Genomic DNA, 17,695 nt, shown 5'->3' with positions numbered 1-17,695 from the left:
AAGCTATGCGGCTTTACAGACAGAGTTACAAAAATAGATCTATTAAAACTGTGTCAAGCTCTCTGCAGCACAGTTAAAACAGTTCTAGATTCTGTACAATAAGCAGAATGCACAATGGTAGTTTGATATAAAAGCTTTTGCAGCAGTTATCTGAAATAACTGATACAGCCCACTGAGTTCAGAGCACAGTCACCCTAGACCCAGAACTTTATATTAAACTACAGAGCTATGTAAGCTTTTTCTAATATATATATATATGAAACCTTGCCCTATCTTTACATCAGAACAAACTATTCTCCTTTTCAAAATTGTGCAAATAAAGTGTTTCCTTCACCATCAGCACCATAATCCTTTTCCCCTTCGCTTTTCACTGTAAAGCCCTGAAGTCTTTGTCAAGAAGACGTAACAAAGCATCTCTGGAAAAGCGTTCTGAATGTGATTTACGTTTTTCCCCTCTGTAAATTAAAATCAATTTGAAAGCACACTACTGGGATCCCTCTCTCTGGCATGCAACCAAGGAAGTCCTCTATGTAAAAAATAAAAATATGTGTGTGTATATATATGCATGCTAACGAAAAAGTTGTACCTATGCAAATGTACATTCCAACATACTTAAAAAGTAGGTATTTATCACAAGTAGAACCAGCTCTTTCACATGCTCATTATCTTGACAGACAAGACTACATGCAAATTTATTCATGAAAAGTTACTTCAAAGCACCCTTACTGTCCAGCTTGCCTAATAACAGCATATTATCTTCTATCCTCCTTTCCCCAAGGTGATCTCCACTAAGCTCATCAAAATGTAACTCAGAACTCTTGTCTGCTCTGATACCTGCCAGGCCACCATTACCCACCAGGCTGGTCAGCAGTCAGGCACAGGTTATCATTACCAGCTTGTAAAGCAGAATAAGTTAACAACTCCTTAAGCCATGTAATAGCTGCACCTGACATCACCTCTCATTAGTTTTGTTTCCCTTGCTCTTACTGCCTCCTCCTTTTGCACACTGTGTTTGCTGAGGCTTTTTCCTCAAACTGAGTGGAAACGTGTCTTTTCATGCACACCAGCTACAGCAGGCTTCTATCCTGACACTTGGCGCAGAAACAAATGGCAAGACTTAAGCAACGAACATATATGCGATTAAAGCACCATTAAGGAGATGGAGACATACTTGTTTCAGAATCAGGAAGTTTAGCATATGTTATGGGGTGGCTTCATGTTTGAGTTAAGTTAGAATCTAATGAAATAGATATGCAAAACCCAAACATCTTAAGTAGATGATAAAGTAAAAGTTTATCTCGGTGAGCTGGCCATATCAACTGCAATAGCAAAGGAGGTCTCATTAAAATTTGTATCTTTTCTTTATACTTAGTAGTAACACAGTAGGACAAAAACAAATCTTCTGTGACATTTGGGTCTACATAACTAGGGTGTGAGCAAATCATTAAAACAGTAGCCTGAAAAAAAACTAAACAGAAAACACGTAAAGAAAAAAAAGGGGGGGGGATATTTAAAGTCAAAACGAACTGAGAAGACAACATTATCTCAGGACAACTGCGTAAGCTCAGCAAGTCTGGTTTACAGTATTTGCCAAGGTCTTAAAGTCACATGGTAGATTCAGAGAAAGCAAACTTTGGTCATGTTTATGTCCAAGTTTTACTACAAAAAGCATAGTCAAAACTGATTTCTACTTCATACCAGTAATCACTATGGGGCATTCCCTTATACATAGATGTATTGGTGAAACACAATAAAACAGTAAACACCCCAGTCTAAGTCACTGAGATCCTATCTAACAATATTCCACTGTATGAAATAATGGTGTCATTTTCAACTGAGGAAAAAAAAAAAGTCAGAAACTACCATAAAATAAAGAGTTTCACTATAAACATACTCCTAGGAGTATGCTGAGAAGTATTTGAAGCGTGATTTTATTTTAGGAATAGGAAATTATTTCTCTACTGGTTTTGCAACTCTATTTATTTGTCTGTAAATCAACCTCCATTCACGAACAACATCCAGAATATTAATACTATCTACTGGTACACTAATATTCTGCTCTATATGGGATTTTATTCTAACCTAATCCTTTTATCCTGTAAATGAAGTATCTTATCAACATCATAAAAAAAGCATAAAAAAAGAAAGCACTTACTAAACTTTGGATTTGTGAATCTCTATTGCATCAACACATGGCAGTAAAATCTTCATAGTACCCTATACCTTACATAGTACCCTATACCTTACATATTTACTGCTCAAGTTAATTCTTGCCTGAGACACAACATACACTGGTTCCTAACAGGTACATGCATAAGGGGCATAACAATAATATCAAATATAATTGTCACCATGCTACCCAAGGCAAGACAATTGCTTGTTTACTAAAATAGTTCTTTATCCAATTTGGTGGTCCTTAAATAGTTTCTCCAAATAAAATGCACTAAATTTGTTTTGGCCCATGGAATGTTTTTTTTCTCCCCCCCCCCCCCCCCCCCCCCGCCCCCGACACTAAGAAGCTCTTACAATCTGTATTTTCTTTGTGGAAGAAATGGTATTTCATTCTGCCTTGTGCTAGGTGCTGTATAAAAGCCCCAGTGACAGTGACAAGTACCTACTCTGACCTTTGCTCCTCTCTACTCATTTATTTTTCCAAGTGTCATGGTAGTAGAGAATAATCATCTTTATCTTAAACTTTTCACCAGGACAGTTTGGCACAAGCAGGACATACCTTGCCCAGAAAAAAGAAAGTTCACTCAAAAAAAACCTTCTTATCCTTCTTTCTGTTCCCCCTGCCCCTTTCCCTTGCTTCTTTGGTGTACCATTGTGTGCTCCTTGCCCCTTTATTTCTACTTCTCTGGGTTTGGGGTTCCCTCCCTGACCTTTTCGAGAGGTAGGACTTAGATCCTGACCAGGTCTCCTGCCTGGCCCTCCCAAAGGACCGCAGCTTCCCCCAGCCCACTGAAACCTGGTGGTACTGGTTTCGGGGATGCACCAATAAAGGAGGAGAGCCCTCCATGCCTTCCCTAATTTCTCACCACCTCAGCAGCCAAACCGTGCACTGGACCTTCCCCCCAGCTACAATTACTGGAGGGTGGAGGAGAAAGCCCAGCCCTCTCCCACTCCGCAGGGAAGCCAGTGCCCAGGAAAGCCCAGCGGGGATGCGGTCGCCCCAGGTTTCTTCTGCCTGGACAAGCCTATCGCCTCATCTGCAATTACATGGCAAGAACTACAGGGCAGCACTGCGCCTTTATTCATGCGGCACCCGGCTCAGCGATGAGCATTCCAACGTTTAGAAATGCTACTACGCTATTATAAAGTTGGGTGTGACAGTAAGCACAATTACTTATTCCTCCCTGTGCCATTTAAGAGGCTTACTTCCAAGAGACAGGCACTCTCCTGCTACCCATGTGAAAGTTTTGGAAAGGGGGAAAGGGAATCTTGGAGTATCTGCCTTTACCCCAAAATCCAGCTTCACAAAGCATGAAAAAAATACTGTTCTGCACACCAAGGCACGATAGGGGTGTCTCCTCTGTTTTGGGAGTAGATATGGAAGTTGGCTATCCTGGTTGCTGTGGCCAGCGGTACAGGGTACACCCCAGACACACAGCCTTTGATTTACTGCTGCAAGCGCAGAGGGCAGCCTAGCTGTCAGCTGTGGAAAACCAGAATGTCGACATTTAAACCGCTTTCTCAAACTCTGCTATTTTTCTATTTTTTCCTGCTAGAAATTCAGCAGCTTGCAGCCTGGAGGATACACCCAACGCTTCTGTGAACCCAGGGACTAACCTCGCCTTCACTCCTACCGCTTCCTGACGGGCCGTCTTTTATCGGGAAAGGAAACAACCGTAATTGAGCATGGCAGCAATCCACGTTTCCCCACATAATCTTAGCAACAGAAGAAATGGTTTCCTGTAGCTGCTGTAAGCAAGCTGCGCCCAGGCCCCCCCTCACTGATGCCGCCCATCCCGCCTGCCCATGCTCCCCCCGCAAACCCCCGCTTCTGCAGGGACCGGGTGCCTGCCACTGGCATAGGTGCAAAGGGGTTCCCAGTCTTTGGTGGCATTAATAAGCTAGCTTAAATAGACACCCCGCATTCATACAAATAACATAAAACCAGAAAGACGACTCTGCCCTGAAGCACTTCAGTGAAGCCTCGGCTTTTGACTCTAGCAGGGATACGGCACTGTTAACACACGCTCTCAACCACTGTAGGTAGCAATACAGATGAACTAAATATAAAGCTGCTCATGCAAAACTTCATGGCAGTGGGCTCAGGTTTTTTTTATCGCCTTAACTAAGTATCTTGAAGTCTCTTTGGAGAGTGTTTTATTTAGGAGCAGTAATGCATAGTTATCCGGGGGTTTCAGTTCATTTAATTAAGTTGAATACAATTACACTCCAGTGGGTCTTAAAAATGCAAGAATCTATTTAAATATTATTTAGATGCATATCTTTTAACTACCAGATTGCACAGGGCTTCATGTTTATATCAATTAGGGATATCAACCTAGCAATAAGAACTCTACCTCTTGCCAGCTTATAATCCTTTCTACTCTGGGATCTCGTATTTTATTTGCTCATTTCCCTTTATCTGTGTACAGTGAAGATGGGCTTTTTGCGTTCCTGTGTGCTCATATTGCTTTATCATTGCCAAAGCACTTCCTAATTAGGCTAAATAGGCCTCTTACCCAAATAAAAGAGAAGTATTTCTGCTTACCTACAGAGCAAATCCTAGAGTCTGGGCTTGAGTAAGTGTGTGGTTGCCTTATCTCCCAGGTGTTTCAAGCTCACATTTCTCTGAAGGGGCAACATGCACTTTATTACTTACAGGAACTCCCCAGTAAGCAGGATGCCATGCGCTTGTTCCAAGGGAGTGCTTAAGCCTGTGGGTGCTGTCAGTCCAGTGGCTCTGCCCACTGATGACAGACACAAGGACACGGAATGAAGCTGCATTAGGCAAAGTTCAGCTTGGACGTTAGGAAAAGGTTCTTCACCGAGAGGGGGGTCGGTCACTGGAACAGGCGCCCCAGGGAAGCAGTCACAGCACCAAGCCTGTCAGAGTTGAAGGAGCATCTGGACAACACTCTTAGTCATATGATTTAGTGTTAGCTAGTCCTGCAAGCAGCAGGGAGTTAGACTCGATCCTTATGGGCCCCTTCCAACTCAAGATATTCTATGATTCTATGTTGCTTTTACTGGAGACTGAATGCATTACTCAAGTGTTGCACATCACAGAGATACACCCCAAACTGAAGCATGAAGCAATTTGAAGAGCTCCATGTGGCTAAAGAGATCATAAAAAGCAGAAGCTGGCAGAACCTCAGTGTCAATAAAGCTTGCAAAATTTGTGTGTCTCTACAAAACCCAGTAGCTTGACTCTGACCGACCCAAGGCCCTGAACCCCAGGTTGAAAGACAACAACTGTACATAAAGACACTTGGACTTGGAAGGTAAGCTAAGTTCTCACTTGAGCAACTTCCCTATGCACAGCAACTTGAAACATCAAAAGGAGAGCATCCCGCTAACTAACCATTTGTCAGGGGAGTTGTCATGCCAAAGAAAAACATCTCACCTAGTTGTAAAAGTGACTGTTACACAAGAAGAAAGTCTCAGATGGAAGGAGTTTCCTCACAGACTCTGCTTCTGAGATGAAAGAAGAGACTGCAGTCTCAGGGAACACCAAACCATGAACCCACAAGAGGGGCAGGACAACCTGTGTACCAGGATACATCTGAAGCACCACAAAAACAGCAGGGAGCTCTCTGAGCAAAAGGAAGATGTTACAACACTTTTCACAGTATGCACCATTATCAGTTTCAAATGAAAGCATGTACAGTAAATAAGCTGCCTCATGCATAAAGTATCAGGACTTGAAGGGAAACAAAGATTTTGCTGTATGACTCTCTCAAGGAGAAAGGAGAATCACACATCTTCAGATGTGGCGATCTCTCCAAAGCTTGAGAGGTACAACCTGAAATGCAAAGGCTGGTTCAGAACGAGTTACATGTGAACAGGGAGTCAGGGCATCAGACTGTCTCTAGTGAAATGGTAAATCGCACTCTCATCCTTAGCCTGTTGTAGCTAACCAGCCCTCTGCTACAAATCACCCATTCGAAGCATCTGCTGGTAATACCTGAATAGCATAATTTTACATGACTCATACACACATCAATGGTTACCCACCTATAGTCTGTATTTGCCTTCAAGCAAAATCAAAACAAGGGGCAAGACACGAAGGCTTACTTTGCTCTCTGACATCCCTACTCAGCACCTGGAGTGAGCCCTGTCATTTCTGAACCAGGCTTAGAACTCCATTATTTACTTCCCACATGCTCCCAGCCCATCCACACCGTTCAGCCACCTCCTCTGGGCCTCCCCGAAGCCAGCCTGTGTGCTGACCTTCCCCTGCCAAGGTCCCTGTGCGTACTCCAGCCATTTCCTGCCGCGAAGGCAGCAATTCTTCCTCTCACATGATACTCCTAAATCCCTCTTCCTAGCAGTTGCAAGTTACCCTTCTCAGCTGGGACTCTCTTTTCACCTTTCTAGCCACAGAAATACAATTCTGGACACTGAGTCACTGCACCTCCATCCTTTGTCATCCTCCGTTTCCTCTTTATATGAGAGGTATTTTCCTGAGAGAGGCATGAGAGTGGAGAAAAAAAAAAAACAAAAAAAAAAAAAACGCATTGGTTTTTTTTTTTTTAAATTTTTTTTTTTTTAAAACTGCTCAAACCCATACATCAACATCTACCTAAGAAAGGCAGAAGGGCCAGAGAGGAGCTAACATACATTTTTACCCCCCTCCCCTCTCTTTTTCATGGCAGTTTACAAAATAAACAACTATCTGTAAGCATTTTGCAGTAGCTGTAATTAGGTTTGGCAGATGAAAAATGAAAATTTTTACAATCTTTTCTATTCTAAGTATATTTGAGACGAGGATTAAAAACCACAAGTAACTTGGCAAAGATTGCTCGAAGAAAGTACTGTTCCATCAGAGAGGAAAAGCTACACTGAGAACATCCACCTCTTTCTTTTCTTTCAATTTTGGTAATTAGGAACTGAACCTCCACACTGACCAAACCCAATGAGACTCATCATGAGTAGGTCTGTAACAAGGATATGCAGAAGCATCCCTTTCCCTTCTCATTCACGCATGAACAAGCACCATATGCGGTATGAAGCTAGCTATTCTTCATCGTCATGCCAATATTTTGATTAAGTCCTTGACCTTATGTTCTCTGTTAACTTCCTGAGTTTAGATAGCTATCATGCAAAGCTTAGGTTTTACAAAGTTTATCCATCTGCATGTATATACTCACTCCCAGACACAAAATCTAAACAACACATTGCTGGATCTGGGCTGAGCAAGAAACAATAAACCCCACTGAGCCAACACGTCCCAGTATCCCTTCAAATCGGTACACAACAGAACATGCTACCATAGTGGAGAGGGATGACACAGGATTACACTCCATTTCATGCCTCATTACAAAATGCTCAGAATAAAGGTAGCTGTAATTAAAGAAGAAAACAGAATTCTTAAGGACTGAGAACCATCTTGCACTGCTTACAACTGAGCAGTCTCCACTGATGAAACAAGAAATAAAATAGACCTCTCCCCCAAACCTCTGCAAACAACGAACAGGACACATCATCACAAAATGAAATATAACAGAAAATATGCATCTTTCAATTTGTATTTGTACAGTGTACAGCAAACAAGGTAGGAACTTCCACATACAAGCTGCAATACTGACAGAGAAATTTGGATAATCAAGAAGAGACATCAGGAATTTGCCATTTTCCTCTATAAGGAAAACACAACCTCAGAGAAACTGAAAGTACGGTATGTAAAAACAGAGAAAAACGTCCAAAGAATTTGCCATGTACAAAGATTCACAACATGCCCCACCAGCAGAAAATCTGCCTTTTCTCAGCCCTTTTTCTCCAGAGAAATGAAAACAGACCAACCTAAGGAAACACGTCCAGCGGGGGAAGAGAGGGAGAGATGCCTGCTATTGCAGCCACACCAGTGCTCCAGCCACGCAGGGACATCAGTGCCTGTGTGCCCTCACTGTGGTACCTGGAGCTACCTCTGCTGTCAACATTTTTCAAGGGATATAAGCAGCCTGCGCACAGCCTGATCTTACTTCCACCAAAATCAGGGGCAAATTGCAAGTGACCTCAAGGAAAGCAGGAACACAAACAGCTTCTGTGGTGGAGATCCCTCACTGTGTTTGCTGTGCTGAAAAAACCCCCACGTTTATATGCAAGAGATAGCAAAAAGCAAATACCTGTTCTGAGCCTATTTAGTCCTCAGTCTGACATGAAGCATCATGTAAATCCAATGAAGAACAGGTCAGAAACCAGCCAACATGGCTTAGTGCCACAGGCCCTAGCATCCCTGCTCGACCGCCCATCAACTGCTCTATTTCTTGGTATCCCCAATGCGACAGTTGACCATGAGCTTTTGATTGCTTGCTCAACTAGAGATTTCCTCACCTTACCAGTTTTTTTGGTTTTGAAATACAGGCTCTTTATTACTTTATTATCAGATTACATAACTGATAAAATGTTGCACATGGAAATTGTTCTCCCCAACTTTTGTATAAAACATGACATTCCCGCAACACACACTGAAGCGTTGAGTTTTTGAAGCGTAAACATATAATCATCTTGAAGTTGGAAACCTGAAGACAGAAACCACAACTGACATACAACATGCAGCCTGCCCATGCCTTTTTCTGTTTTACAATGGTTATTTATGAATTCTAAGGTGGGAAAGGAGCCTAATAATGGAGTGGAAATCACAACCTGCAAGTTGTGGTGTATATTATGTATGAATACAAATACTTATGTATAAAACAGGAGTTTTCTTATTTTCATCCTCACAGAGTATACATTTCAGTTTAAATGCAAAGCATTTATTGTCAGTTTTCAGAGCTACTGCACTAAGCTGGCCAAACACTGAAAGCTCCAAAACTCACAAGTATTAAAAATTATTCTGTATAACTGAAGGCTACATCTAAGTCTATGCAGTGATATTGATAACTATGAAATACATCCAACAGGGATGGTGAAAAGAGATGAGCCTCAATTTAGCAGTAGAAAGTAAGTATCTTCAATTTGCATTCCATCCCTAGGATTGCACTAGAAATTGCTGGTGTAAAAAACCCTTTCAGCTGAGTTGGAATACACGGGAAGCTCCTGCTGGAAGACTGCAAGCACAAAATCTGAAGAGGACAAATGTGTTTCAGAACTGTAACAGATACAGATAAACAGAGATTATAGACAGAACACAAACAACCAAACATCTTCCCAGTTGTAAGTGCATAAAAACCAGATTCTACAGAAATGACATATCACATCTAGAGGTATATATTATGATCATTAAGATATTATTCTGGCAAGCAAAATACCTTAAAATTCCAAAACGCCTTTTTCCTGAAATGCAATGTAATGCTATGCAATCAGCCCTAGCACATGTTTTCACCCAAGCTCCAGCTGTGGATGTACACTCACTGAAAGGACTTTTAACAGTGCCACCGTGGTGCAATGAGCTCTCATGGTAAGTGAAAAAATCCATTTTTTCCTCCCTCGAGTTAGACTGGGGTTACAGTCAAGCAGAGAACCAGCTCTGCACAGCAGGGTCGACTTGGTGCTGGCATTGGAAGGACCAGGAGGCTCAACTCATCCGAACTTGTGCAGGAATGACAAAAGTTTTTTCCTTTCTTGTTGAAAACCTATGGGGCCATACTCTGCTCCAGTATAAATAAACTTTGGCCCTTAGGCTCATGAAGTTTTTATGTAAACAGGGCAGAAATTAGACCCTTTATCTTTTGTTCTTTTCTTCATCTTTTGTTTCCATCATATGCATCAGCACTGCACAAAGCATCTTCAGTTCCAAGCAAAAGGGTTAGGAGCATCCTGCAATCAAGAGATTGCTCATGCACTCTCGATTTAATATTGTAACAAGCATGGTACTGTTTTCACTACCATTTACTGACTCTCATCACACTCGCTGCAAAGCTTTCAAAGTACTGCTTTTATTATTGCATTAAATAGTTACCTAATCTCCTTTACGCACACACTCCCACACACAGAGAATATACTGAAGGTGGAGAACGCTGTGTTATAAAATTTTACCATGCTGTTACCAACGAGCAAAAAGCATTGTATTACCACCATAAATACAGTGACAATAACGAAACAGAAAAGGATGTATTTATGTTCATGATAATTATATTACCATGCTTGTAAGCGTCAATGTGTGTGTTTACCCATGCACAGAAGAACCACCATATTTTTTTTCCATCTGGAGGTCTGATCACGTAAACTGATCTCAATAGCGTATCCCCATGTTCATGCAGGGCCACAGGCAAATCAAATCACCAAAATTTAATGGGCTTGTTGTGGCAGAGCAGACCCACAAGAGCACTCCAACCAGATCACGACACGGATATTAGGAACCAGTTCTCCAATGTATTGTATGACTTTCCATAAAAAAGCCTGAAAGTGTGATTTATAAATCATTGTTTTATTATATTCTTAAGCTTGTGCATCTAATTTTCCAGTTATACCCTGCTTAAAACTGTTTTCCAGATAGGTTATACAATCCTCAATCTCAAACTCTTCAGAGGAAATGTGCCTCTAAAACTAGTATGTAGCTCAAAAATGTTATCCAGGTGTCATTAAAACTTAAACCATTAAGTACTCTATTATACTAATCTTAGTTCAAATAAAAATAGTACATTATAAATTTCTGCTTCAAAACATGGCAGTAGACACGAAAGGTCTGCTATTACCATAAGCCAGGAAAAATGTTCCCCTCACCTCAAGAGGATCAAAGCAGAGCCAGCATGCCCACACCTGACCCACACCACAGCTACTGCAGTGTGGTAGGGGCTGCTCCTTTTATTTTTGGAGTAGTTATTTTCCATAATGGAAATCTGTGTTGTGAACTCCTGGGTTCGAATGTGTTTCAGTGAACTATGTGGTAATTTTTTTCCTGACAATGGAACAGTTAAATCTCTTGATGACAGTGAGAAATAAAAGCCCTTCATATCTCTTTATCTAATCACACAACATGCATCTACGCAGAATACGCTTTTACAGTAGAAACTTAATTTTTACGGACTTGCACATATTAAACCCAGTTCCTTCTTTTTGCTCATTTCCTCACGAAAAACCTGTAATCCAAATTCCTGCAAAGCCACCTCAGCATTCCCACAGTCACAACCACCACCTTCCTCCTCCCACCGCCAATAATGGCAACAGACAAAGCAGCAGGTTCATTAGCAATCGCTTGCATCATGCAATCACAAATTGGAAAATTATTAGCAGCACTTTATGTTAAAACAGGTATTGTGACACATCTCTTTGCTGGGTCACTGCAAAGTAGTTCTTATTCATCCTGTGTTACTGAACCTCCTAAAGTCTGAGCACAACATGGGCTCTACAACCATTAATATTGTGACAATGGGGTTAGTAGAAAAGGAGAAAGCCTGTGCTGCTGCATGAAGGAAAGTTACAACCAGAGACTCCAAATGATGGAGGGAAACCCGGGAAGGCACAGGCAGCAGGGCTGGGCACACCGGCATCCTCTCCTCCACCATGCCACCTCTGGAAGGCAAAAGGTCCTGAAGGAGCCGAGCCCAGGGCCAAAGCTGGAGCAGTTCAACTGGGGTCTGGAAGGACGGGGAAGTCCTTTCTCCCCTCAGACTCAAACTCCCTTGCCCTGGGCACTGCCCCTTTCATCCATCCCTCGGCCCTGCACCATGTCCAGCAGTGACCCCACTCTGCTGCACCCTGCTCCCTCCACTTAGCTCTTGTGGCTTAATTTCTCTGCTCCTCCGTTTGCACAGCATCTCGTGCAATCAGACCTAATTTACATTGCTTTCTAGACAGCATCAGAATAAGTTAATCACTATCTAGTCCTATAAAAAGTCAGTTGCTCCAAGATACGCACTAAAAATAAGAGCTTTTCACCTGACTGTGGAAAATGGTAACCAACGTGCGTAGCATAATACATTGCATTCCACATAATAAAATTCCTTGAAGTGCTCATTGTCCTGCATGTGCAACACTTTTCCATTTTCCACACCAACTTTGACATTTTCTTTCCGATTAGAGACTGCCATTTTTTCGTATCTGCAAAAGGAAGGAGGCATCATTACAGGCAAACTCTGGCAATCTGGTATTCCACTGCTCTTAAAAGACTGAGAGAGCTTGGTTGATTGACTTTCAAAATGTGAGTAAATACGAGGAAAAAGAGTATTTCCACATATTGATAATGCAGCTGGTATTCACAGCAAACCAGCAACACAGTGGAAAATAAAATGTTATCACCAAGATTCAAATTTACCTTAAATTTATGGTTATTCTCTAGTCAACAGCAGTTCATAGCAGACATAGAACAGGTATATAAAAATCTTCCCTACTTTTTCCTCTGCAATTCAAAGGCCAGGGAAACCCCAAGTTTGTTTTTGAGAAAGAATGAAGAGGGCACCAGAAACAAAACCTCTTATCATTCCTGACTGCATAGGGTCCTGTGGGGACTAAGCTCTCTGATGGAGACATCTGTTTTATGTGGCCTGACATGCAAGAAAAAGCCTAGACCAAAGGTTATCTCTATGAGCTGTCTTTCTTCATAAAAGCATTAGCATTGCTAGGCACAACTTTGCATGGAGATGAGAGGGAAAGGAGATGCAACAGGTTAAGTTTAAAATATAAAATTGAATCCAACACCTAAACTGACAGTCACTCTCCGTTTTGATGTCTTTATTTGAAAGGAAAATACACTCTGTGGTTTTGTAAAATAGAAAAAACAATACCTGCTATTTTGAAAAGCAGAGGCCAGGCCTTCTGGATTTATCCTTACTGTTGCAACTGGGATATGCTTTAAAAATGCACTCCAAAGTAGAAGTTGGAACAAAAATGTTTTGAATCAGAATGTCCCAAAGTGCTTTTTGAGCTAATTACACGGGGCCACAGCCATTTCGCCGACACGTCAATAAAAATCAGAAAAAAATGAGTACGTTGCATTTTCAAAAGCACATTCTACCTGGAGTAGCTAGTTGGTTGCCTGTGCTTTTCCACAGAACCATGCTGAGCATGGATGGCTTCAGCTGGAGTGGCCTCTCGGTGCCAAAGCAGACATCAGAGAAACAGAGTCACCTGAAGGAGACACTTGGAGAGCAATGGAGTACAGAAATTTCCACGGGAGGTCACAGCGAACTAACAATGGTTTAAGGAAGAGCAACCCTGGGAGAAATCTGCAGCTGGTGTGAGCTGCCGCAGCTCCTCCTGGCAGTCCTCCAACTGCTTTTATCGGTCAGGGATCTACTTCCCCGATCTCTCCAGATATCCAGGCTCCCTAGCTTAACATCAAATGCCTCTCCCCAAAGTATGTTAGCCAGTACGTAATTACATGTTATCACAGTAGTATTATCAGCTGGCGTCTTTCTCTCTTTCAGTTTGTTTCTTTATTACTTTGATAAGAAATTCAAATAGTCACTGAAACACGGAGAGCAAGATAGGTTATATATGTAAATATTAGGGCTCCCAGTACAAACCCAAGTGAGCTTTATTGTCCTCAAAACACTCTGTTCTCTTTAGCTAACAGCAGACGGTGGGAAAGCACTGTTTTCTCTTAGTATAACTGCAGAATATTATCGAAAAATAAAGAATTTTCTTTTTTTCAGCTCTTACAATTGATTCAAGTTTGAAACAAGAAACTATGTATCACTTTGAAATAAAAAGCTGGAAAGACTTCTAATTTCATTGCATCTCTTGCAAGTTCCTCTATCTTTTGCATCTTGGCCATTGAAGACAAAAACTCTTCACACAAATAGTTTTCTCTAGTGAAATCCCTGCTTTATCAACACTGACCAGAGTTTTGCCAGTAATTTCATTAATGTCAAGATTTCACCCAGATACCTGTTCCAGCCATGCTATGCAAGAAGGAGGAACATTCCATAAACAAGACAGACACTAGAGTGTCTTCCCTGTACTAAGGTCAATAGCCCATGTTTCGAAAGCACATCTTTAAAAGAATAAAGTTCATGATTTTCACTTCGTATTACGGTTTGTTCTCACATCTGATCACATACAAACCTTCAGACCCTTAGCAGCAAAGAGCTTGCTATCGTTGCATCAATACGTGATGCTATGTCAAAAAAACCCCTTTTTACGGTGTTGAGTCTGGGCGATGCAGAGGACTTCTATATTACTACTCATGATCCACCTACTGCAATCTCTCTCTAAAACCTTAAGAGACTTCCACCATCCATTGCTGCTTCGAACACTACAAATTGTAATTAACCAGTACATTCCAACACGTGCTTGCTACAGACTAAGCAAAAGCTTTTAAGTATAATTATGTTATCTACTGAGCTCCATTAACGGCACAAATAGCTTTGAGGTGCTTATACCACAGCTGCACCTATGAAATATTTCATTAGAATAAGTGCAAAAGGGAAAAGTCGCATTTACTTCAGCAAAATCCCAGTACAGCTGCAAGTACACTCAGTATTTGTCAAGTATAGAGAGAGTTATTATGTGACTTCAAAGTCCGTAAAATAGACTGCTTACAAGCAGCACTTGAAAAGTATTTGCTTCCCCTCCGGACCTGGGATCTGCCATCACAGGTTCCTGCTAACGAGGTCCTATTTTAAGGAACTTAACTGAATGTACACAAACAACAAAATATATTTATCCACTAAGTGAGAGGGGCTCTATTTATATTTTAAGTAACTACAGTACCAAAATACCAGCTGGCCTGACTTCCATGGCCTCTCCTCCCAAACCTGCACCTAGAGGAGACACCACCATGGCCACCACCATGCCCTGCAAGGCTTCCAGCAGGGCCAGTGGGAGGAAGGCGACACCTTCCCCTCCTCCTCCCCACTGATGTAAATCCTCAGCGTGAGGAGGACAGAATCAGGCATTTCATCATTTTTACAAAGAACACCTTTTTCACACTAAGGATGGCGAAGCTGTGGAACAGGCTGCACAGAGAGGTTATGCAGTTTCTGTCCCCGGAGGTTTTCAAGACCCGACTGGATAAAGCCCCAAGCAACCTCACCTGGCCTCAGCGCTCCCCCTGCTTCAGCTCTCCCTGCTTCAGCTCGAGGTTGGGCTAGATGCCGCCTGAGGTCCTTTCTAACCTGCATTATCCTACGATCATTGCTTAAGAATGCAATTTTCTCTCTCTCATTCGATCAACAAACTTTTGATGATCACCTTCCTTCATTTCATTGTAGTTTTCCCCTCCCAAGATCCTGGCTCTCCTCCCCTGCCTCTTCCCCCCTGCTAGTGCATTCCTTTGGTTGCAGGGCCAACTTAGCCAGCCTATTGCTGCACTGACTTCTTCATTCATAGAGCCATTCCCAGTAAATCACTCCAGTGTCTACCTCTGTGCTCCCTAGATGTTTTCCATCGTGAATTACTGTAAATCCCAGGAATTTAAGACTCATACTCTTGCTTCATTGACAACACCGAAGAAGTAAGCCAGCTCTGCAGGCCACTGTTGTGGCCTCATGGACCATAAGCAACCATCCACAGACTTCCACTTGGAAGCCACAAATCTAGTTTACTGTTTGTTTGCCTCTCGCAGCACAGGTTTGAAAGGGACAAAGCTCTATGTACCGCAAAGATGAGCAGTGAAAAAGGCACTGGAGCTACCTCTTCCTCACCTTCAGACAAGGACAGAGCACTAAATAAGTTTATATTCATTTCATATTAAGACATATTTTGCAGCCACAAAGACTAGGAACTCTTTAAAAAAAACTAAATCTGAAGAAAGCTGACAACTTGCAGTGAGAAGAGCTTCTGTCCTCCCTCAGATAAGTTACAATTTGAGACCCAACACAAGGTTACCTTTTCATATTTTAACTGTGTTGCAACACAAAACACTGCAGTAAGAAAAGATACTAGTGCTGGGTGATATTTACAACTGATATAAACTAGCAACTAGTTACAAGATGCTTCCTTCCTGTAAAGCAGACCAACTCTAAGACAAATTACTTTAGCTTAGTTTTATTAGAAGACAAATAATTAAATAGCTCCGTTTTCCCAGGAAGGAAACTAGCTTGTACAGCCAGAAGAAACCTATTCAAATTATTAGTGGTGTGAGAATCGAATCTTTTTCTGCACTGAGCTCCAGCGTGCTAGGCTGTTGGTCTGGCCTCCTCAAACACTCCTTCCCAGGCATCCAATAGCACTTTCCTCTTACTAAATGCAGTACTGAAACCTGCCAGAAAGACAGAGAAAGAGACTGTTCATAAAGTACCAACTGTGCGCTTCCTACAAACTGGCAGAACTGACTCTGCTTGCATTCTTAGATTAAAATCAGTAACAGTGAAAGAGTGTACGCAGCCGGGTGCTATTAAACCGAATGCCATGTCAACAGAGAATTTCTGCGAAGAACAGGAATGAGGCAGGTTTTTTAATCTTACTTTGAGTACTCACAATAAAGTCCATGTGGAAAAAAAATTGCAGCATAAAACGCTAATTAAATTATCTCTTCAATTCTATAACACTTCTGAGTTTTCCAAAAGGCATTTCTAACAATATTCTTTAACGTCTATTAGTTAAATGTTAACAACAAAAATTAATACGCATCAAGCCTATTCATTTGCTTTTAAAATGAATAAACAGGCACTCCACTGTTGATTACCACATTCCATATCACTGGAAAACTGCCAGCTCCAGTACGTATATAACATCAGTATTTGTTTTTTTGCTGAGTGGCAGTCCTCTGTGGTAATTATCATCTTCCACCTAAAGTAAATATTATTCTCTCGCTGCAAGTAGAAATAAAGAATTAACTCTCCCTGTATTTTTACTGTTTGCCGTCCAGTCCATCCTGTCGGTACGCTACGTGCCCACTAAATATAATTCCTTGAGCCCTTGTTACTGGGGCCATCTCTTTTGTTTGTAACCAGTGAATTACGAGGATTAGTTCCTCCTCAGAAGATCACCAGCGCAGAAACTCCACGGGCCGTAACCGAGCAACTCGCTTCCAAAAAACCATCGGGAACAAGAGCTCCAAAACCGGCACCCGGGAGCACAACCCGGCAGCGCTGCGGGGCGGGCGGCCGTGCCCCGGGGGACACGGGGCTTCACCCGAGCCTGGCGCCGGGACGCCAAAAACACGTGCGTGGAATGCAAAGGCACCAACAGACCAGCCTTTCGCCCGAATTTAACTGAATCTGCCAGCGTGCCGGAGCAACAGGAAACAATGCGCCCATTGATCAGCCTGAACAAGCGCTTCTGGGCGTGTAAACAGACGCGGGGTCCGGTCCGCTCCGGTCCGCTCCGGTAAACAACCCCGTCCCCAACCCCGCCTCCCCAGCGGGGCTCCGCGCCGTGCTCGCGTCTCTCCTACACTGACAGCCCAGAAAACTTTCCGCCGAAGCCCTGACGAAAGCGGTCGCCGATACGATACGATACTTGGTTTCGCCCACGGAAGCACTCTTCCTGGGACGTCCGAGCCCGCACGGCGGGAACACTCGCCAGCTGGGGCAGACGCCGCAGCAGGTGCCGGGGAGACCCGCCGTCCCGGCCAGGGCTTCGCCGCCCGCCACCCCCGCCACGGCGGGGGGGAAGCAGTGCTGGGGAGCGTGGCTCCGAGGCCCGCCCCGTCCCACGGCAGGATGCCCCCGAGCCCGATGCCGCCCCGGCCCCACTC

The 17,695-nt window shown here is 42.7% G+C and overlaps 1 protein-coding gene across 6 annotated transcripts in view; it reads right to left on the bottom strand.

The window, feature by feature from the left end:
- Window positions 1-17,695, bottom strand: part of SASH1 (SAM and SH3 domain containing 1) — a 570,731-nt gene that overhangs the window by 109,479 nt on the left and 443,557 nt on the right. The window lies entirely within an intron of this gene.

Source organism: Aquila chrysaetos, chromosome 8, assembly GCF_900496995.4.
Source record: "Aquila chrysaetos chrysaetos chromosome 8, bAquChr1.4, whole genome shotgun sequence".
Lineage (NCBI taxonomy): Eukaryota > Metazoa > Chordata > Aves > Accipitriformes > Accipitridae > Aquila > Aquila chrysaetos.
The sequence above is the reverse complement of the archived record's forward strand: the minus strand, read 5'-3'. Positions and strand labels throughout refer to the sequence as shown.